We start from the raw sequence: 23,421 nt of genomic DNA, 5'->3' as shown, positions 1-23,421 counted from the left end.
CCTCACACAGCATCGACTGAAATGAAACAAAACTGCCTTGCTTCTTTTCTGGAAGGATGGCACAGATGTCCTCTGGTGGTGTCTATTGAAGCCACAACATACATCCTATTGCTCATCTAGATGACACATGCCTGTGTCCTAAGAGCTAAAAACAGGCAAATGAATAGATTTGGTTTTTCTGGATTGCTTTACAATATATGTTCCTTGCTCAACAGACAAAAATAAATGAGATCTTAGTGTTGCTCATTGTGAAGCTGGCAAGTAAAATACAGAATGTTTGTCTCCTTTTAATTACATTTTTACGGTATGATAAGGTGCTTGGACACTGCAGTAGTGAGGATTAGATAAGTACCTAGGCTGATAGAATGCTGACCCTCAGGTGGAACTATGACATTTTATACCAGCTGAAGACCTGCCCCTTAAAATCTACTTCAAGTACTCCGCAATGGTCTGATCCAGCAAAGGAATGCAAGAGAGATTTAGGTTAAATATTAGGAAAAACTTTTTAACTATAAAGGATAGTTACATACTGGAACGGGCTACCTAGGAAACATGTGGAGTCCCCATCATTGGAGGTTTTTAAGAACAGGTTAGACAACCATCTGTCAGGGATGGTCTAGGTATACTTGGTCCTGCCCCAGCATAGGAGGATGGACTAAACGACCTCGGCCAAGGAGGATGGTCCCTTCCAGCCCTACATTTCTATAATTCTGTGTGCTGAGTTTTGCTCTCAGGAATTGTCCCATTAAAGTCAATGAGACTATTCACATGAGTAAAATTAAATAGGTGCATAAAGTGCTAGCAGGATTTGGGCAGAAATCTGCTGTTTGAGAAGAGATGTAGTTTCCCATAAAACGATATGAGTTTGCAATATATGTTTTAAATTGTTTAGCTTTGCTTAGGGAGGTTTTAGTGAAGCCATTTTAATCTCCATTAAAAAGCATTGAAAAAGAGAGATACAGTGCATCTAAGACTGAAAGAGGAGAATAATGCACATATTGTGTAAGTATAACAAACAAAAATGTTTCTCTATGTAAAATGTTGCTGAGATAAATATTGCCATGCTGACTAGATTCCTGGAGCAGAGACTCTAGAGATTCAGAAAATTGTAGTAAGTTTCTCCATGTATGACCATCCCTATTCAAAGCAGTTAAACACATGCTTCATTTTAAAATTAAGCCTAAGCTTAAGTGCTTTGCTGAACTGAGCCCATGGTTAAGAACGGAATGGAATTTGCTTTTATACAAAGTGTTTTGTTCTTTGCTAGTACACAAAGAAAGGAAACTAAGTATTAATAGTGGAGGCCCTGTTGCAAATGGATCAGCCATTATGCACTTAACAATGCAGGCGTTCCCAAGCAGCCTGGGATATTCAGATCTATTTTGTTGAGAAGGAAAGTGCTCCAGAACACTGCGGTTGCCATCTGTTTTTTGAAAAGTGGCATGAGATCTTTAGGTATCATCTGGGCACATACTGTACCAGAAATGGGCAGCTGAGATCTTGTTTTGACATCTTATTCAAAAGATGGCACCTTTAATGTTCCAGAACTTTCCTGTACCAAGGAGTAGTGTCAGCATTGTGTATGAGTCCAAAATCCAGTGTGGGAGTTGAACCTCTGATCTTCTGTTGCAGACTCAAAAGTAGCCCTTTTGACCCCTTTATTTTTTAGTTGCACAGGATGAACTGCAATCAGAACTGGGTTAAATTCTACACTTCACCACCATACATAAGAAATGTTTTGTGAAATTTCATAATTTGGCCTAGGACAAACATTTATAATTTATCCTGAAGAAACGTGGTCGCATTTTGCTCCATGATTTGAGCTGAAATCCAATTTACAACAGTGTTAAGAAGCTAGTAAAGTCATTTTCAATCTAAAAATTCTCCCTCCTATGACTGGCTTCTGGAGATGGTAACCTGTGTATCTGACTACTGGCCTGATCCAAAACCCCTTCAGTGGGCTTTGGCTCAGACCCTAAGTCTAGGGTGACCAGGTGTCTGGTTTTCAGCCAGAACACCCGGTCAAAAAGGGACCCTGGCGGCTCGGGTCAGCACTGCTGACCAGGCCGTTAAAAATCTGGTCAGCAGTGTTGCAGGGCTAAGGCAGGCTAGTCCCTATCTGTTCTTGCTGGCACCACGCTGAGCAGTGTCAGGACAGGCAGCCTGCCTTAGTTGCACTGTGCTGCTGACCCCCAATCCCCTGCCCAAGCCCTGAGTCGCCCCCAAACCCAGAGCCCCCTCCTGCATCCCAAACCCCTCATCCCCAGCCCCACTCCAGAGCCTGCACCTCCAGCTGGAGCCCTCACCCCCACACACACCCGAACCGCCTCCCCCAGCCCAGAGCCCCCTCCCACACCCTGAACCCCTCAGCCCCAGGCCAGAGCACTCACCCCCCCCTTGTATCCCAACCCTCTCCCCCCCAGCCCAGAGCCCCCTTCCACACCCTGAACCCCTCATCCCCAGCCACACCCCAGAGCCCTCATCCCCTCCTGCACCCCAACCTGCAGCTCCCTCCCACACTCCAACCCCCTGCCCCAGCCCAGTGAAAGTGAGTGAGGGTGGGGGAGAGCGAGCCACCGAGAGAGGGAGAACGTAGTAACGGGGGCAGGGCCTTGGGGAAGGGGCGGGGCCTCAGCGAAGGAGTGGAGCTAGGGTGTTCAGTTTGGTGTGACTAGTATGTTGGCAACCCTACCTAAGTCCCTGGCTCCATCCCAGACCTGCCACCAGGTTCTCTGGGCATTCCATTAGCAGACTAGAGTCAAGAGCCTCCAAACAGACCAGATTGCTTACATATTGGGTAATGATCACAACCACAGGTGAGAAGATCCCTAATAAGTGTTGGTGCTGGCTTATATTTTCCTCTGGCTCAGGCCTACAAAACCTAAAAGGCTTGAGGTTGCATGTTTCTTCCATAGGATAAGGAAGAGAGTTCACAGGTAGAAATTACAGTTACTTGTTGAAATCACCTCCATAACTACTGTAACGGGCACAACTTGAGGATGAAACATTGATCGCTGGTTTTGTCAGCTGAAGTATTGTTTTCCACACAGCTGTAGGGGCCCAGTCCTGAAGTTCTTATTCACTTTATAGAAAGGCCCTTTGGGTAAATTAAGGCCCCCACGCCCTGTAGATTCCCTTCTGGGATGGGCAGAAAGAGGCAGTACCCTTCTCTAGCATCATTTGTCCCTTTGCTCAAGCCCTGTGCGTCTGAAAAAATGTGCATAGGAAGAAGTGGGTTGGGGAGTAGTGTGCTTCACTAAGCCACATGTGGAGGTTTAGTTTGGAGGAACTTTGCTGTTGCAGGGAAAAGGGGGATGATCCGGTGTCTCATGAATAAGGTGGGGACTCTTCTGTCTCATGATGTAAGAGTGGATGCTTAGACAGGGAGGGTAAATCCTCTTTCGTAAGGCCAGGCTAGATTGCTAGCATGAAGCAGTAGGTCAGGGTTGGACCTGCAGCTAGGGGGTGGTTGTGTTTTCTTTCGGGTTGTGATAGCATAGATTACTTTCTTAGTAGGAGTGTGAATTGCCGAGGAAAAGCCCTTGCAGACTGTGGCTCTTACCCCACTAAGTCATTCCTCCAGTTTACATCGTGCCCCCAAGTCACAGCAGCAGAGCCTCAAGCAATGGGCCAATTTGAGGAGTGGCTGCAGAGGCAGTGTGGAGGCCACATGGATGGCCCTGGTCTGGTCTGGATTCTCTGAGACCCACAAGTATTGGGAACTGAAACCCATCCTCGTACCCTAGGAGAGAGAGAACCCCACACACCCAGTGAAACAAAGGGGATTCTCTGGAAGTTTGCATTCCCTGCACTGGTTTTATCTGCACAGGGGATGAATTGGGCCTATTTTACAGACGAGTTGCCCGTGGCATTGAGCTGATCTGCCGTGACAGGGTTGTGTGAGTGCTCTAGCTTGTAATGAGATGATATCCTTTCCCATTCAGTCTAACGTTATAATGTCATTAAAACATGAACTCTTAACATGATAGACTATAAATGCTTCCTCTAAGTCCTGTGCTACTGTATGTTGGATCAAAGCCCATTGAGAATTTTCATTTTGTGGACTATCGATGAGGTATGTCTGTTGTGCCAGTGCAGGTGTCCAGTACAAGCATTGAGCTACAAATCCTCATAACGTTTTTAGCCCTATAAGTGGAAAAAGGCAAATTTTTGCTCACAGCTAAATAAAATTGGGTCCACTTTTGAGCACTGGTGGGTTTGGGATGAAAAACATGCAAATATTGGCAAGCAAAACTTCTATTTCCTCTTTTAAAAAAAAGGCAAAACATACACAAAAAATAGTCACAAGACCCTGCTAGGAGTGAGGGAAATGAGGAGGGAATTGCTCGGTTACATGAAACTGAGTAGAGGGCAGTGGTACTGAATACCAGCACTATTTTCCACAGGCGGTGGTGATTTTTAGCTGCTATCTCACTCCTGAGGGTAACAAAGGCATAGAGAGCCCAGCTGCTGCCGGTGTCCTGAAGCTACCCAGGCCTGTACGCCATTAGCCTGTTTACTGCAATGGTGCTTTGCCAAAGTTATTGCCAATTGCATGGGAGAGTGTCCCACCTTGGAGGAAGGAATAAGGCCGCCATCCCTAGAACCCTTCAGGGCAGGATTACAGACTAACTACATGGAAGTTCAAGGGACATCCCTGTATACATAAAAAAAAAAAAGCGCCATATGCCCCCTGCATCCCCCCGCCTAACTTCAGAGGGGAATGAAAAGCAGATAGCAATGCTACCTCTCTCTATTTTGCCGCTACCTCTTCTAGTACGAGTAAATTAATGAAAAATCTATACCTGCGTCCTGCTAAATTTGGGGGCACCATTGTAATGGGAAATATTTTTACACACTTACCCACGATTCCTTCCCCTGCATCGGGCTTGCCTGTGTTTGAGTGCTTTATTCTCCTGGGGAATGTCCCATTCTTTTTTTTTAAACTATTTTGGTAAGCTTTTCAACATTACAGACTAACACATAATGTCCACATACCAGTCATATATTCTTTGCACCCTGTTTCTCCTTCCTTATATTGTATATATAAACAAGAACCCAATCTTCCCCCATAAATTAAAGGTAATACATGAAAATCCCAATAGCTACATATTTTGTTCACTGTTGTAATAACTGTAATACAATCTGCCTCCTGTAGTTAGGTTGCCTATGTTAGCCATGCCAGTTTATTCTAATAATAATTTTATTCTACATTCATGGCAAATGAGCTTCTATTGTTTCACATACATTTTATAGCTGATCAATATGCTAGAGATGCCAGTCGGTCTCTTTGCTGCTAGCAGGTGCTGAGTATGTCTTTAGAAGGGGAGCAAGGAGGGTGGGGGCAGCACTAAATGGGAGTTTTTTATGGATAATAATCAGATTATCTATCATACCTGCTGAACACAATCAAAAGTGATTGGAACCAAGAGCAGAAGTTGTGTTGTTTTTAAATACAATTGATTAACTGCCTGAGATTCAGATTGAATTATTCAGTAACTGAATTAAATAGAAAGCACTGTATTCTAATATGAACATTTGGGGTCCGATCCTGCAGTCCTATGCAGACAAAGCTTTCCTGAGAGTGTTGTCTGCATACAGACTGCATGTTGTCTACATGAGGTGTTGAGAGATTGTAGCGGGGTGGTCACCCCACTCCAGCTCAGAAAGGGTTAAAAGCCAGCCCTGGGAGAGGACTGGGGCTGAGAGTCAATCAGGAAGAGGCTGGAGGCAGCCAATCAGAGCTGGCCAAGCTGGTATAAAAGAGGGCAGAGCAGGTAGTGTAGTCAGTCTCTCTCCAGCCTTAGAGAGGGATCTGGCTGCCTGCCTGGCTGCCTGCAAGAGGAAAAAGGTACTTTAGCTAGTGCAGTGCTGGGGAAGCTCCAGCCTGGCAAACCCCCAGGCAGAGGCCTTGCTGTCAGGGCTGGAGGAGGTACTAGGGCTGTGGGGAAGCAGCAAGGGGAGGCAGAGGCAACAGGTCCGATTCCCTAGGCGATGATGAGTGGCCATTTCAGACTGCAGTTTGCCCCTGAGGGAGGGGGCTAGATGAAGACTGGCAGGGGGTCACTGAGGTGAGGTGGATTTAGGGGATTGGGGTTCCCTGGAGAGGGGAGGAGCCTGAGTGTGGGGGCACTGCTGTGGGGCAGTACCCCAGAGTGGGCCGGGAGGGACATGGGGCCTGAAGTACAGTGGTGGAGATTGACAAGGGAGCAGGTACCAGGAGGGAGACACCAGCTGGTGCACTGAGGCTGGAATGAGCTAATTCCTGGACTGACCAGCAGGAGGGGCCATGGTGGTGAGTGCCTTCCGTGCTACAGAGCTCAACAGCCCAGAAAGAGTCAACTGATGTTTATTTTAAAACCCATGAAACTGTGCAGCTAAAGCACCAAATATTGTCAGTTCATTCTCTTGGCTTCCTACTCACCTCCCCCCTTTCTCTCCAACACAGATATCCATTCACTTTCTTCCCCTAATTCAAGGATTTAAGAATCTGCACCAGTCACCTATACTTTATGAAAGAAGTCAACAGCTCTTCAGTGTCAGACAAATCATTGTGTGAGCCCTGGAGAATCTGAACAATGGGCTCTCTATCTCATTCAATCACACCCCACAGTAAGTAGCCACTATCTAACCACTGAAGTAGGGTGTTTTTGTTTTTGGAAAGGCAGAAAGCTTCTGTTATTACAGTGACACTGATTAACTGCCTCTTCATGCAAGGTACATAGGAAAAAATGTTGCAGAAACCATTGCAAAGAGGTCCCATGAGTCATAAACCTCCTTAGGGGGTCAATCATGAGTTGTCTCACGCACCTGCACAAAGGAAGAGGGAGGTATGAGATGCCTCCTTACTCCCTGGCTTGAGCACAGGGGCAGTGGGTCAGGGAGGGGGGCATCAAAGATGGAGCTGAAACTCTCCCTCCCTAGTTCTGAGTAGGGAGTGGGCAGGCAGATTTCCTGCATCTCTTCCCTCTCAACATGCTGACCAGCACAGGTGAGCCAGAGCACCAGGGGAAGTAATCTGCATCGTGTATAGAACTAGGGTGACCATATTTGCCTATGCTGAATAGGGGACACCTGGTAAAATTACTCATATTCGAGCGAGTTCAATGGCAATCAATCAGAACTATGCAGTACAGACATTCAAATTAACATCAAGTTGACTGAGCCCCTGTTAAAAAGAAATACTACAGAGTTGGATTCTTTTTATTTACACCTTCTTATCTTTAAGGCTATAGGGTTCACATGGGGAGAGGTCACACACACACACCTCTGTACTCCTCTCTCACAGCAGGTGACTGACTGACCGACCTGACCCTGACTGCTCAGTGCTCTAAGCACTCCGTGCCTGGCTGGGCCTCTGAAATGGACCCGCCTCTCCTGGTGCCACGTTTTCCCCGAGGCAACAGGTTGAGGAAGGCCATGCAGGTTCACATGCACCCACCCGCCCCGATTTCTGCCAGGGTTCACACCAGAATGTGGCCAGCAGCAGCCTTTTGGCACTGTGCGGGGAGAGGAGCTGCTTCCAGCTGCAGGAGTGCGGGGGAGGGATGACCTGGCCCATGTCTTTGCAGAGCTCATCTCTTCCTCCCCCCTCCCCCCCCCCCCCCCCCCCCCCCCCCCGTGTGCCTGGAAGCAGCTTGTCCGTTCCTGCCCACACACTGTTGAAAGGCAGCTAACACTTCCAGGTTGCTGATGGCCACTGACATAACCCAGCCACCTCTGGCTACAGCGTGGGCAGGAAGGGGCTAAGCCCTAAGGATGCATTGTGCGCCAGGGCCCAGGGAACCTGACTGCGGGGGCTTAAGTGAACCCAGCCAGAGAGGTGGCTCAGCAGGGGAGGGTGTCTAGAGGGTGGAGCAGGACCCAGGACAGGGGGGAGATGGGTGAAGAGGGTACTAAGCCCCTGCCCCAGAGCTGCTGTGGAGCCTACAGGGTCAGGGTGGGAACGGATTGGAAACTGCTTTCCCCTCGCCACTCTAGAGCTTAGCTAAGGGGCAGAGAGGCCTCCCCGTGCCAGCGCTGTGCGGGGCTTTGGCACATGCAGGGCTCTGCTCCTCCTGGCCAGTGCCCCAGGCCGGAGGATGGTGGGCTTTCCTGGGGCGCTGGCCCAACCTGAAGCAGTGGGGGAAGGAAGGAGGTGGCTGGCCAGGCTGTTGGTGAGCTGAGCTGACCAGGGGCTGGTTCTCTGCACAGCTCTGGGAGTGGGATGTGCCCTGTCTGGGGGAGGGGATATGGAGAAGCAGGCAGCCAAAAGGGCAAAGCAGGAAGAGGACAGCGAGAGGGGGAGCACGTAAAGGGCCGATGGGTGGGCAGTAGAGGCGACACGTAACTGGCCACCGTCTGGCACCTGCCCAAACTCACTAGCCACTGCGGCTTGCAGTGCGCAGCCAGTGCAGCTGGAAACAGGAAGTGGGGGCAGGGCCCTGCTGGCCAAGAGCTGGCATGCAATGGGGGCTGTGCTGACAGATCTGCAGGGGGAACAACTGGCCCTGCGTGCTGCATCTTTGCCCCACCACCAGCCTTGCACACTCACCCCCATTGTTGGCCACTGGATCCCCCCAATCACTGCTGGTGGGTGGGTGGCTGGTGAGCAGGGATCTGGCCAGCAGCAGACCCGCCAGTACTGATGCGGGGAGACAAAAAAAAAAACAGGACAATTTGCCCGTTTTAAGAAAAAGTTGGGACACCTACAGGAGGGCTTAAATATGGGACTGTCCCTTTAAAAATGGGATGTCTGGTCACCCTATATAGAACTGGAGAAGGTTGTTTCATGCCCCTGCTCTAGAGAAGAGGGGAATGAGACACTAGAGTGTGAGTATATGAGTCGGAGTCTGGTACCCTGTCTCTTCCTAGAGTATTACAACTACTCTTACCAGGGCCGGCTCCAGGGTTTTTGCTGCCCCAAGAGTGGGGGGGGGGAAAAAAGCCCGCGATCGGCGGCAGCTCCACCGTGCCGCTTTCTTCTTCGGCGGCAATTCAGCGGCTGGTCCTTCCCTCTGAGAGTGACCGAGGGACCCGCCGCCAAAGAGCCCGACGTGCCGCCCCTTCCCCTTGGCCACCCCAAGCACCTGCTTGCTGGGCTGGTGCCTGGAGCCGGCCCTGACTCTTACTGAGGGCTTATGGCAGAGCCACAGTTCAACCCCGCAATAGCAAAAAGGGGCCAGGTGATTTGGGGTTGAATGCACAATGGCTATGGAGTAGAGAGGTGATAGTCCCACGCTGCCCAGCTCCACTGCCGCTGCTCCTGGGTTGCTGGGTTCGGTCCACTACATGACAAGACTGACACTGGTAAATTGGGAGAGAGTACAGAGGAGAGCAACTAAACTGAGCAGGGTGTTTGGGGAGGTTGCAAGCCTGTGTCTCTTAACCTGAGAGGGTGTACGTTCAGGAGGGCCAGAAGCTGTGGGAGCAGGCAGCTATTTCAGCATGTGTCATGGCAGCAACAGGGCATTAAGACACTCGTTTCCCATGAATCTAGAGCTTTAAATACTCCAAGATTTTGTACACACCTGTCACCAGACACAGGTGTGTACCCTACCATCCAATGACAGCAGAGGCCAAAGATCAGCAGCTTTAGGGAAGCTAACAGAATGATTCTCTTCACATGAGAGAGAATGGAGTGTGGAATTCATGCTTTGCTTTATGATAGTTTCCTTTAGTGACAGACTACCATTTGGATGTCCAGCCCGACACAAAGGAAGATCCTGCATGCTTGTGAAAGAACACAGTGTTGAACTCAATATAAATACATGCCTGGGCAGACACATAGCGCACAGGGACCCTAATAATCCATGTTGGGTTGAAACCTACATACATTGTAGAATCATACAGTTAGAAGGGACCGCGAGGGTCATCTAGCCTAACCCCCTGCCAAGATGCAGGATTTGTTGCATCTAAACCACCCAAGACAGATGGCAATCCAGCCTCCTTTTGAAAACTTCCATTGAAGGAGCTTCCACAATCTCCCTAGGCATCTGTTCCATTGTCCTACTGTTCTTACCGTTAGGAAGTTTTTCCTGTGATTTCATCTAAATCTGTTATGCTGTAGTTTGAACCCACTGCCTCTTGTCCTGCCTTCTGTGGCAAGATAGAACAACTTTTCTCCATCTTTTTATGGCAGCCTTTCAGTTATTTGAAGACCGCTATCATGTCCCCGCGTAATCTCCTCTTTTCCAAACTAAACATACCCAGTTCCTTCAGCCTTTGCTCCCAGGGCTGCATTCCAAGCCTTTGCTCATCTTTGTTGCTCGCCTCTGGATCCTTTCCAGTTTCTCTACATCCTTTTTGGACATTGGTGACCCAAACTGGACACAGTTCTCCAGCTGAGGCCTAACCAGCTCTGAGTAGAGCGGTACTATCGCCTCCTGTGACTTGCATGCTATGCCTCTGCTAATGCCACCTAAAATTGCATTTGCTTTTTTTGCAACAGCATCCCATTGCTGACCCATGCCACAACTCCCAGACACTTCTCAGAAGTTCTGCTGCCAAACCACTGTTCACCCATTCCCAAATCCAAGCAGGAGAAAGAGAATGAAAAACACGACTTCTAAAAAGTCACAACCGGGAGCCAAGTCTGCTCGGTTACACTCATTTAAATCCATTGACTTCATAGAAGTTAGTCTGTCTTTACTCCTTTATGCAACAGAGAGCAAAAATCAGACCAGCCTTTTCACATCAAAAAGGACTCAGTAGGCTGCAGTAAATGCTTCAAACCATTGCCTCATATAATAGTGAGAGTGCAGCAAGTGCTGTACAATAGGGTAATTTTTTTAATTATGGAAGGGTCTTTAGTTAGCAAAGTCATATTGTATCAAAGCTGGTAGGTTATGTATTTGCTCAGTGTTCATAGGAATAACTTTCCAGAAACGACCCTGTCACCCTGTCTCTTCAAGTCACCACGATCCCTGATGCCATAATATAAACTCTGTCCGTGATTTCCCAGAGACATTGTATGTGGCTCCTCAGTTAGAGCAGAATAATAAGTTTAGAAGTCAGAGGGGACCAAATTTGGGTTCTGGATTTAAACTTTCCCCAAAGTTCAGGGTTGTTCAGATCTGGGGTTTGATCTGATCTCTAATCAGTAATCACGATGATCGGGGACATGTGGAGGTTGTCACAAGAGAAGAATAGACACAATGAAAACATGAAGGAGGCTGAAATGACATTACTTGTCTTTTCTACTGATGATAATGGGTGGAGAACTCAAGTAATCAGAATCAAGGACAAAATTCTCAAGGCCATGAATCAGGAATGTACTTATGTTCATGCTTAACCATGCACACTTAAAGAGAGGAAGAAAGGTCCAGTGGTTGGGGTGCTAGCCTGGTATTTGGGGGAGCTGGTTTCAATTCCCTACTCCACCTTGGGCAAGTCACTTAGATCCTCAAAGGTGTCAAGGTGCCTAACTCCCATTAATTTCAGTAGGCATTAGGTGCCTAAATACCTTTTGAGGACTGGGGTCTTACTCTCTCTAAGCCTCAGTTCCCCCATCTATAAAATGGGAATAATAGCACTTCCCTACTGTGACATTCCCCTCTGGTGTTATCCGGACGGGTGATCTGCTAGACCACTCCAATCCTTGATTCTGGGAGCCAGCCTTGCCCTGCTCTGCTGTGAGAACCCCCACTCCTGGGCTGTTCACTCACCAGCCTCTGGCATGTAAGCTGCTGCCAGCTACTTGCAAGCAAATGACACTAACCAATATCTCCAGTCCCAAACACAACCCTAGGAACCTCTGTCTTGCAGTGTCCAGTTATGCCCGCTGGACACTGCAAGCTTATATGAGTTCATCAATTTAACAAAGAAATTGATATGTACCAGGCTTGTTATCCCAAGGGGCACCTCCGAGACACTTCAAACCAAATGCACTGCTTCAGGTAGAATAAACAAACAGATTTATTAACTATAAAGATAGATCTTAAATTATTATAAGTCAAAGCATAACAAGTCAGGTGTGGTCAAATGAAAGAAAAGCAAAATGCATTCTAAGCTGATCTGAACACTTTCAGTGCCCTTACAAACTTAGATGCTTCTCACTACAGGCTGGCTGGTTGCCCTTCAGCCAGGCTCTCCCCTTTGATCAGCGCTTCAGTCGCTTGGTGGTGGTATCTGTAGATGTAGGTGGAAGAGAGGAAGAGCATGGCAAACATCTCTTCCTTTTATCATGTCCTTTCCTCCCCCTTGGCTTTGCCCCCCCCTTCAGAGTCAGGTGAGCATTACTGAGTCTCTCCAAGCAAGGTTGAGCAATTCCCCTGGTGTAGGGGGCCTCGTGCAGGTGAGTCATGTAGCTCTGTGACAGGGTGCTAAGCAGAAAACTGCTTAGCCAACCCTCTGTCACTCCAGCTCCAATGAAGGGAGGTGAAATGGAGCTGGGTAGACCACCTGGCCCTGATTGGGGAAACTTGAACAGCTGCTGCCTCATGCGGCTGGGGCTGGATAAGAGCTCCAGGGGAAGGAAGCTGGACAGAGGGAAGCTGCAGTAGAGGCAAGGCAGTGAGAGGAAGCAGAGAGAGAGAGAGAGAGAGAGAGAGAGAGAGAGAGCTCGCCCCCTCTCTCCTGCCGGAGGACTGCAAGAAGGGGACTACTTGTATGGTGGAAAGGTGGTGGGAGCACAGCCTGAAAATAAAAGCACCAGGTGAGCACTGCCCCAAAAAGTCTCTGTGTGACTTTCTCAGCCCAGCGGGGCAGGAGAGCCCTGTGGGGACCCTGCTACACGCTCCCTTGCTGGACAATGGCTGTTGATGGGTTGTTTGATGCCCCGCCTGGGCGTTGGTTACTTTCCTTGCTGTTACCTCTGGGGTGCTAATATCTGGCTGATTTCCCCCAACTTGCAGCATGTTTTAGTGACAACCATACTGCACAATTCTCATAACTTCATGTGCATTAACGATACACATATATGGATAGAGAAGTTACTTTCAGCAGATCATAACCTTTCTCCTGATACCTTACAAGGCATGCTTTATACGCAAGATCACAATGATATGAAAATGAGGAACATGGGGGTTACAGCACGCTCCCCCAAGGTATAGAATGTCACACCTACCTCACAGGCTTGTTGTGAAGATAGATACATTAGAGATTGTGAGGTTCTCAGAATCTATAGTAATGGGGCGGGGTCAGATAAGTACTTAAGATAGAGAAGCATGTGAATGGGCATTTATACTGCAATCCTCAAACAGACTTGAGGGAATGCAGTTTAGGTACTACTTGTGCATACAAATCTGTGTATGTAGCATAAGGGTATAAAACAACTTGGTATCTGGTTTTTAAGTGCTGCGTTTCTTTCTTCTGACCTTGCATCACTGCAATGTGTGCCTGACAGAGTGATGTAGGTACCCCCCTGAAAAAGCAAGGGTTGGGGATGTTAAGAGTTTCCAAGAAAGAGCGTTATCCAATTGCTTCCCCTTTTATTTGCAGGCTGTGCTGAGACATCCTTAACTCTTCACACACTCCAGAGGGGAGGCAGAAATCAGAAAGGGAAAGGAGAGAGAGAGAAGAAAGCTCACAGCTCCATCTTGCAAACAACAAAAAGGATTGTGCTAAAACGACTGAAGAGTAACCAAGTGAAGAGCACCGCAGCCCGTCACACACTTGCCACTGAGGAGGAAAGCCCCTCCCCAGCAATGGAGTGAGTATTGATGTTCTCTATTTGTGCAACTACTATCCCTTCTCCCGAAGCATGTTTCCATGGTGACCAATTCATTGGGGTTATCTAGCAGTACCGGTAACTGTCTGGTTTCGTTTGGCTTTCATGGACATTCTGTGCGTCCGTGGCAGGAGCTGGGGAGGATGGGAATGAAGTGATTTGATTTTTATATGATAATACACAGGTAGTTTTGTTCCTAGTGGACCTTATTTTACAGCCTCATCCCTGCACAGAGCTGATTTCCGTGTCTCAGCACTGTATCATCAGCCTGGTATTTCCCTGCTGGTTGGCTGCAAACAGCCATTATTTCAGATTCATAACCACGGCAGCGCTGTTTGTCGCAGGAAGCCAGCGACAAACTGGGATCACGTACAAGTAATTAAAAAACATTAAGTGTGAGGAAAATAACTTTGTGGGAGGGCAAGGGGCTAAAATGCCTAACGAACTGAAGTATCCATGGATGCAATTAGGATCTGCCCCACCCCGGTTCCCAGAAGAGGGAGGAGTTGTTTGGTATGGGAAGAAGCAGTATGAAAATGGATTGAGTGTTTTGGGAGCAGTGCTGCTGTAGAATGGAGTGGAACAGGAGTTAACAGGACAGCACAAGACAGAATAATGTTTCTGAACTGGGCTATCTCTCTCTCTCTCTCTCTCTCTCTCTCATTTTCAGCCCCCGGCTTTCCACTTGCAGTTTTTGCACCCACAGAGTACATGTCCACAGATTCCAAAACAGGACCATGTGCCAGACAGACATGTGGCCCATTACACAGCCTTCCTCTAAACATGCCATGCCCCTGATTTTAGTTATTGGGCAAAATAGAAAAGAAGGATGGTCGGGCAGTTAAGGCAGTAGGTGGGAGCTTGGGAGGCCTGAATTCAAGCCCCTGCTTGACCCCAGATGTCCTGTGTGACCTTGGGCAAGTCACTTAGCCTTTCTGTGTCCCAGTTTGGCATTTGTACAATGAGGATAAGAGCACTTCCCTATCTCACATAGGGAAGAAATGCATTCAAGGTTGGGAGGTGGTTAGATACTGCGGTAACAGGAGCCTTAAAAATACCTCAGACCTTCTTCCTTCATTTGGCCCCTTTGGAAGTACGCTGCAGCCAGAAAGTCACCAGCCTCTTTCAGCCAGCTCTTCCCCAAGCAGCCCATGATCTTGGGGCTATGGAGCCAGTGTGCTACTGCTCGGTCTCTACTCTTGGCTGGCATACAGGTTGCCCTGGGAACCAGAGCCAGCTGACCAACATCAGAGCAGCCCCTTGAGGAATGAAAAGGAAATACTTTACCACACAGCATGTGATTAGACTGTGGAAATCTCTGCCACGGGAAGTCATTGAGGCCAAGGACTTAGCAAAATTAAAAAGGGGTTAGACATTTTTGTGGATAACAAAAAGGTCCCGAGTTACAGGAGCTAATGCTAACGCACGTTTCGGAAGGGATACTAAACCTCCTGCTTCAGGGCTTAAGCCAGTCTCTAAGTGTGGCTGTGTCCACACTTACAGTGTGGAGAATACATACGCTGCACATCTCCCTGGCCTGGGTGTAAATAGCAGTATAGACGGTGATGCCCTGCTGTGGTGAGCAGAGTGAAAACACACAGAACTTTGGGGTATATACCCTACCCAGCTCTGGACTTGCCCCAGCCGTGCCTCCCTGCTACCAGAGCCTTTCCCTGCACCAGGGATTCTTACTTGCGCCCTGAAGAATCTATGGACCTCTCTTCTTAGCATAGTTTAGAGCAATGTAGAACTGGTCTTAGGATCTGGCTCCTTTGTGCTCCCAAACTCCCAGTGGGTACTGGGTTCAGCTGAGAATCTGGGCCAATATCTCTACATCTAATTAGATTGTCCTTTTGGCTGCGGTTAGATGGGAACAGGTGGTACGACCGCTCTCAGAGCCTTAAAATTGCTGCAAGAAGGTTAGTGCCTCTTCCCTTCAATTGCACTTGCTGTTTTTGTTCAGCCTCAGAGGAAGATCAGTGAGGCCCTTGCATTGTTCAACAGTATAAATGGTTCTTACAGGCAGGCAAACAGCAATGGACACTGAGCTGCTCTCTATAATAAGGTGGCTTTTGGAATACAGCATCCCAGAGACACTGCCCTGGGAGCAAACTAGGTGGCAGAATGCCCCATTAACTGAGCTTTGGTTAATGAACTAGAAGGGCTGGCAGGCTATGGGGATTCAGTATTGTTACTGCAGCCAAGTTGGCCTGACACTTAGTTGGTTTCCAGTTTGCCATTTTCATTATGTGCGGGATGAAGACAGACCTTTGTTAGAGGCCAGTGGCCTACAGTTTGCCAGTATACTGGCTGAGATGAGGCCAGAGAGAAACAAAGTTCTATTGCTTAAACCTGCATGGTTTCAAACAGGTAACTCGTTATAACAGTAAAATTAAATTCTGTCCAGAGTGAAATGTTGTTGTTTTTTTTAAAATAGGCACAAACCCTAAACCAGCCTTCCTCTTCTTTTGTCTCTCAATAGGTCACTTGTGCATTAGCACAAATATCAAAATTGTAGTGAAACAACACTGCACAGCAGAGTTTGCAGTTTGGCACTCGCAAGAACTTGCCACAGTTCTAGCAAAAGTCAGAATTGATAACCGTGTTACTGTAACTCCTTTGTACTTCAGTTCATTGGGGCAGATTTGTCCCTGTGCTGGTGCCAGTGGTAGAGGCAAGGGGAAGCTGTTTATGCCTCCCCTAGCCAGGGGATGGTGCAACCCCTGCACAAGCTGGGGTTACTGGCAGGATTGCCCTAACTTGCATCCCTGTTGCATTATCACCTATTGGCATTACAGGGGTGCAGAATAATCAAAGCACAGGCCCTCACGGTTAAGCATTTTAGCCAGATTGTGCTATACTTGTCCAGTCTTTAAAAATCTTCTCAAGTTGTGCTCTCTGGTGCACCCCCTGAGTTGGGAGGACTGCAGTAGGTAGGCAAGTATCATGCTGTCTGTATACCCAATGATGTCAGTGGCATGACTGAGAACAAGAAACTGGACCATTGGGTATAGCCTGCAGTTTATTTCCTTAGCTAAGGCTTCAACTAGGATACTTGCAGGTCACAGACAGTGGCTCAGTCAAGTAACCGAAAGCAAAACTTCTGCAGTGTTTTGAGCCACTAGCGGTTCTGCTAACTCCTTATATCAACATTATCCATACACAGACCATCCTGCACACAGTCATATACAGTAGGGTGTACATATTCTTCCCCATATGTGTGCTGAATTTCAGAGACAATCAAAGGGTGACGTTTTCTCGTGACACTGCACTGAAAAAGAGGAGCTTGGTTTTTAGAAAAAGAAAGAAAAAGCAGCCGCCATCCCAACGAACCACAGAGATCAAACAATAACTGCATGGCAAGACTAGAACAGCCTCTTTTCCAGGATATCCGTTCCCTATCTGGAAGCTATTTTCAACCAATCAAAACAAAGGCTGTAGTCTTAGGGTGACCAGATGTCCTGATTTTTATAGGGACAGTCCCGATTTTTGGGTCTTTATCTTATATAGACTCCTATTATTTCCCCACCCCCATCACAATTTTTTCCACATTTGTTGTCTGGTCACCCTAATTCTTCTAGGTTTATTGGAGTGACACATTAACTCTATTAATTACATCAACAGGGCTCCGAATGCCACCTCTGGTTTGTCCAGGCAGGCAGACAACCACGCACCACCTGGGTGTTCTAAGTTTTTGGCTACGATTGTTTGTAAAATTATTCTATTCAACCACTGATCGGAACCTTTAAAAATAGCTCCCTTTGCAGTTTTAAATATACCCACCCTCCATCTTTGATATGGGGGCAAATCCTAACCCCCTCTCCCCGTGCCTGGCTGGAGTAGGGGGATGTTGATGATCCTCCACCATCTCTAGCTGCAGATGTGCAGTAGCTACGGAAGCTACTTCAGCTCAGTGACTTGAGTAGGCTCTTATCTGCCCCCATGCCTTTGCGTGTTATGAAATAGAGGATCTGGCAAGTAGCAGATCCCTTGGCCCTGCCCAAGTCCTGCCCCCACTCACCCCAGAAAGCAGGCTCCTCGTTATATAGTGGCTGGGTACTCTTCAGTCTTTCCTCCACAAGCAGAAAACTGCACTGGTTTTGCAGCTAAGTGCCCCTGTGTGTCCACCCCATATCTTAACTGTAATTCTTCATCCATACTAAATGAAACGAAACAATATTTTTGCTCACAGCGTTTGCTTCTGAGCAATGGGATCATCTGATTACACTGGTCTACAATTTGAGAAGTCGTCTGCTTCAGAGAGAAAAAGTGCTATTTCTTATGTATTTTGATGTGCTGAATTCAAATAGGACAATTAAAACAACTGATTGGCTACTGTTTCTAAGATATTTAAGTTTTTTACATTTGATGTCTATGTATATTGTGTAGATGGTAGAGTTTTAATCCTAAATTGTAAACCTAGGTTTTTTCATGTGTTTATGGTTGCTTTACATATTATTTCACCTGTCCTGTTAATGTAACACTTTAAAAATCAGCAAAAGGGTTATATAAATAAAATATATTATGAAACAAAAGGCAAAAAACTTTTATGTACATAGTTTAGTCCTATTTAGTGTCTACTCAGCGCTTCTTGGCTTGTCTCTTGTATTCATTAAATGGAGCATCTCTTGTCACTGTCCAGCAATAGTCTGCAATTTGCCCTGATAGCGTTTCTCCATTGTTGCAATGTCCTGGTGAAATCACTCGCCGTGCTCGTCGCTCACTGCTCCGCAGTTCGGTGGAAAAAAATCTAGATGAGAGTGCAGAAAATGTATCTTTAGTGACATGTTGCAACCAAGGCTTTTGTATGCCTTGAGGAGGTTTTCCACCAACAACCTGTAGTTGTCTGCCTTGTTGTTTCAGAGAAAATTTATTGCCACTAACTGGAAGGCTTTCCATGCAATCTTTTCCTTGCCATGCAGTGCATGGTCAAATGCATCAGCTCGAAGAAGTTCACGAATCTGAGGACCAACAAAGATACCTTCCTTTATCTTAGCTTCACTTAACCTTGGAAATTTTCCACGGAGGTACTTGAAAGCTGTTTGTGTTTTGTCAATGGCCTTGACAAAGTTCTTCATCTGACCCAGCTTGATGTGCAAGGGTGGTAACAAAATCTTCCTTGATTCAACAAGTGGTGGATGCTGAACACTTTTCCTCCCAGGCTCCAATGACTGTCGGAGTGGCCAATCTTTCTTGATGTAATGGGAATCTCTTGCACGACTATCCCATTCGCAGAGAAAACAGCAGTACTTTGTGTATCCAGTCTGCAGACCAAGCAAGAGAGCAACAACCTTCAAATCGCCACAAAGCTGCCACTGATGTTGGTCATAGTTTATGCACCTCAAAAGTTGTTTCATGTTGTCATAGGTTTCCTTCATATGGACTGCATGACCAACTGGAATTGATGGCAAAACATTGCCATTATGCAGTAAAACAGCTTTAAGACTCGTCTTCGATGAATCAATGAACAGTCTCCACTCATCAGTGAACGATGTTGAGGGCTGCCATCACACCACCGATATTGTTACAGGCTACAAGATCACCTTCCATGAAGAAGAATGGGACAAGATCCTTTTGACTGTCACGGAACATGGAAATCCTAACATCACCTGCCAGGAGATTCCACTGCTGTAGTCTGGAGCCCAACAGCTCTGCCTTACTCTTGGGTAGTTCCAAATCTCTGACAAGGTCATTCAATTCACCTTGTGTTATGAGGTGTGGTTCAGAGGAGGAGGATGGGAGAAAATGTGGGTCCTGTAACATTGATGGTTCAGGACCAGAAGTTTCATCCTCTTCCTCGTCTGACTCAAGTGAGAATGATTCTGGTGCATCAAGAACTGGCAGTCCTTCTCCGTGGGGTACTGGGCGTATAGCTGATGGAATGTTTGGATAATGCACAGTCCACTTTTTCTTCTTTGACACACCTTTCCCAACTGGAGGCACCATGCAGAAGTAACAATTGCTGGTATGATCTGTTGGCTCTCTCCAAATCATTGGCACTGCAAAAGGCATAGATTTCCTTTTCCTGTTCAACCACTGGCGAAGATTTGTTGCACAAGTGTTGCAGCATATGTGTGGGGCCCACCTCTTGTCCTGATCTCCAGTTTTGCAGCCAAAATAAAGGTGATAGGCTTTCTTAACCATAGTGGTTATACTGCGCTTTTGTGATGCAAAAGTCACTTCACCACAAACATAGCAGAAGTTATCTGCACTGTTCACACAAGTACGAGGCATCTCTGCTCACTTTGGCTAAACAGAAATGTGTCCCTTTGCAAAATCAAACACTGACAAATGAGAGCACAACACTGTATGATTTCTAGAGCTGATATAGGGCAATTTGTTCAGCAGAGTGATGTAAGCTTCATTATGATTGCATCATCCATGACTTCTAGGAATAACATGATGCAATTCATATCATGTATGACCCAATACCAGCTTCAGATTGCATCATTCATTGTTTTGCCTAAAAAGCAAGTACTGTCCAAACCCAGTCATAGATTTATTCATAGATCAACTCAAAGATGTATTTTAGTCATTTCTGGTTTAAATTGAGATCCCTTCCCTTTATAACTCACTTATCCTCCGCCATTCCCAAGTCAAGGGTTGTATATACTGACGCAATAGCATATCTTGAAAACTAGAGCCAATCAACAATTTTAAGCATCATTTTTGTTCTCGGTGACCCAGAATTAGTAAAGTTTGACTACATTTATTTCAGAAGCATTTTGGCTGTAGAGCAGTTATAATAATTATAACAGTTCCCCACAATGAAATAAATACGAGGGGAGGGGTCATTAGCATCAGAGTTTTGCTATTGCTGTAGTTTCTTTAAAACAGATACACTCTAGTTCATTGCAGTAACACAGCTCCAAATCCCCATGTCTCTTATCAATTGTCACATTCTCTTCAAAGTCATTATTGTAAACATTTAGCAAACTAGAGAGAGATGAGCCCCAAAGGAAAAGCCTGGGTCTGAATGTCTTCTGAGCATTAGAGTCATGGGGCAGATTGAAATCTCAACTATAAGCTGCATTTTGTAAATGACCCTTTTCATTATCAGGAGCCGAGCCAAACCAAACCCCCAGGATTTGGGAATGTTTGAAATCCAGATCCAAATATAGCTCCTGGAAGCTCTCTCTAAAAGCATCTCTTCTGAAGTTTTAATAAATAGGGGTGGTTTGATTAAAATAAGACACTCCTAAACCCTCACCCAGAACGCCAGTCAAACTTTTTGGAGGTTCAAAACATTTTAGCTAACTTGCTGTAGAGGAGCGGACTCATCCCTGCGGCGCCTCCTGCTGGTGACTTCTGGGAATTAGCTCTTCCAGCATCCTGGAGCACCCCCTGCCGGTGATCCGCCTGTCCTCTAGCCCCCGTGTCCCTCCCGGACCCCGGTGCCCTTGTATCTGGGGTGCTGCCCCCGGGCAGTACCCCTCAATACTAGCGTCTCCCCTCCCCAGGGAACCCCCACCCACTATCCCTACCTCACCTCAGAATAAGGCCACTGCCAGTCACCAACTAACCCCGCTCCCTGGGGCAGACTGCAGTATAGGCCACTCATCACAGGCAAGGAGGGTTTGGACCTGCTGCCTTGGCCTAGTCCTGGGCTGCCCTCTGCAACCCCCAGTACCCCTTGGCCTTCTACTAGGCCGCAGCCTGGGGCTTTCCAGGCTGGAGCTCCCCAGCCCTGCTCCACTCAGGTACTCTGTCTCGAGCTCCTTGCAGCCAGGCCCCTCTTTCTTTCTCTCTTTCTCTCTCTCTAAGTGCAGAGAGACTGCTGAGTTCTTGGCTCCCAGCCTTCTTATACAGGCCAGCTGGGGCCTGACTGGGGCATGGCCCAACTGTGGCTACTTCCCCAATCAGCCCAGTAGCTTTTCCCTTTGCCCCAGCCCTCTGCCAGGGCTGTTTTAAACCCCTCAGGCAGGAGCCGGGTAACCACCCCGCTACACTTGCATTTCCCTGTTATTCTTCATTTCATATGCTTGTGTCCTTCCTAGTCCCTAGTCAGGGTTAGGAGCAGAAATTTGAAAACCCTACAGCGAGGTCTCTTTTAGTATTTCTAGCCCACCCATACACAGAATCTGCTTTTGCAGACAGATTAGAGATATCCAAAATGTGGTGGTTCTCCAAACCTATGACTCTCTGGTTCTTTTGAGATCCACCTATTTCTTGTGAAAAGCCTATAAAACATCATTGACCAGAAAACATTTGAGACCAAATTATCAAGCCAGGCTTGAAAATCACACACATTTTGTAGGGCCACCTGTTTCTGCACTTAAACTCATAGCCACTGAAGGCAACTGCAGATAAAACAGAGGGTGAGAGGGCCCAGAGAGGTGAAGTGACATGTTTAAGGTCACACAGCCAAGTCAGAGGTCAAGCAGGAAGTAGAGCCAGGACCAACGAGAGGGGGGGGAAGCCGGTACAAATTACCTGGGCCTGGCGGTCTGGAAGGAGGCTCGGGGCCCAACTATGTTGCATATGTTTTTGTTTTTCTCGGTAGTATCATTATTTGTTGATTGTTGTTGACATCCATTGTAAAATGGGTGAATTTCAAAGAAAATAATGATATACAAAATTCTGTCAGTTATTGGCCAAGATAGACGCTAATCAACCAAAGAACTACTAATTACATATCAAGAACAGAATATAATTATATTTTAATGTAATTATTAACAAAATATATATTTCATGTTCAATGCACGCACAGTTCTGAATAACGGCTTGTGAACTTGTGCCGTGAACCGAGCATTTCTGAGTATTTCTGACTCTATACGAACATTCGCTTCTGCGCTTTGACAGTATGACAGTGCAGTTTCATGATTTGGGGGGGAGGTGAAATTTTTTTTCACCGGGGCCCGAACCCACTCTCGGCGGCCCTGAGTAGAACCCAGGTCTTTTGACTCCCTGTTCAATGCCCTACCTGTCAGCCAGTTTTTATCTTCATTATTGCCTTCTCTTTCTTTTTTTTTTTTTTTTTTTTTTTTTTTAATTGCCTTCCTATTTCATTGCTCCATTTCTGGTTGGCAAGGCAAGGACAGCAGGGCAAAACTGGCCTTTATCAGCCTTATCCAGAGGCTGCCCAATTAACAGAGAGGCTCCCATTAACTTCAGTGGGATTGAGATTAAAGTTTATGTCCCTCTGTGTCAGCAAGCGGTAGCAGATGTCAAAAGAGCACTGTCAATACCAACACACCACCTCTGTCTTACCTTTTCTCAGGAAGCAGGAGAATTGAGGTTGAGACAATTACTTGATCATTTCTTAGTACTTTCCCACCATCCAGCAGTGAGAAGTGTAGTGAAGGTTTTGAAAAGGAATGCAGGGATTTAAAAGTGGCTTGGGAAAAAAAAGAAAGGAAACAACCATTCCAGTGAATTAATGTATTATTTATTTTTCTGGTCTGTATCCCAGTAATGGAAAAACAGACAAAGCAGCCTGCAGAAGTTGTAAATCCTTCCTTGAGCATAAACACAAGGGAAGCAATGTGGAATAAATTAACCTCATAAATTAGGATTTCCCTGTTTTCACTCAGTCCTCCCTTCACTTGCTGATAAACCTCAGTGCTACATTAGATCAGACACTTCCTGCTTCTGACTTGCAGAAGACGCACATGGAATGAATTCCAAAGTAGTCTTCAGACTTTTCTGTGAAATGACTCTTGGACTTCTGGCATATCAGTGGGAACTAAAAGGGAACAAATGACTACGCTAAGATGGGAGCAGGTGGCCTGTATTGTAAGAGAGATGTTTGTGAAAGATGTTAACTACCGTTC

General features: G+C 46.8%; 1 protein-coding gene across 1 annotated transcript in view; it reads left to right on the top strand.

The window, feature by feature from the left end:
- Window positions 1-13,359: 13,359 nt before the first annotated feature.
- PALM2AKAP2 (PALM2 and AKAP2 fusion) overlaps window positions 13,360-23,421 on the top strand; it is a 498,698-nt gene continuing 488,636 nt past the window's right edge. The window contains exon 1 of the mRNA XM_065550548.1: window positions 13,360-13,630. The gene's annotated coding sequence lies outside the window, so the exon portion shown is untranslated. The remainder of the gene's footprint in view (window positions 13,631-23,421) is intronic.

The sequence above is a fragment of the Chrysemys picta genome, chromosome 6, assembly GCF_011386835.1.
Source record: "Chrysemys picta bellii isolate R12L10 chromosome 6, ASM1138683v2, whole genome shotgun sequence".
In the NCBI taxonomy this organism is placed as follows: domain Eukaryota; kingdom Metazoa; phylum Chordata; order Testudines; family Emydidae; genus Chrysemys; species Chrysemys picta.
Note: the sequence above shows the minus strand (reverse complement) of the source record. Positions and strands in the feature narration are given on the sequence as shown.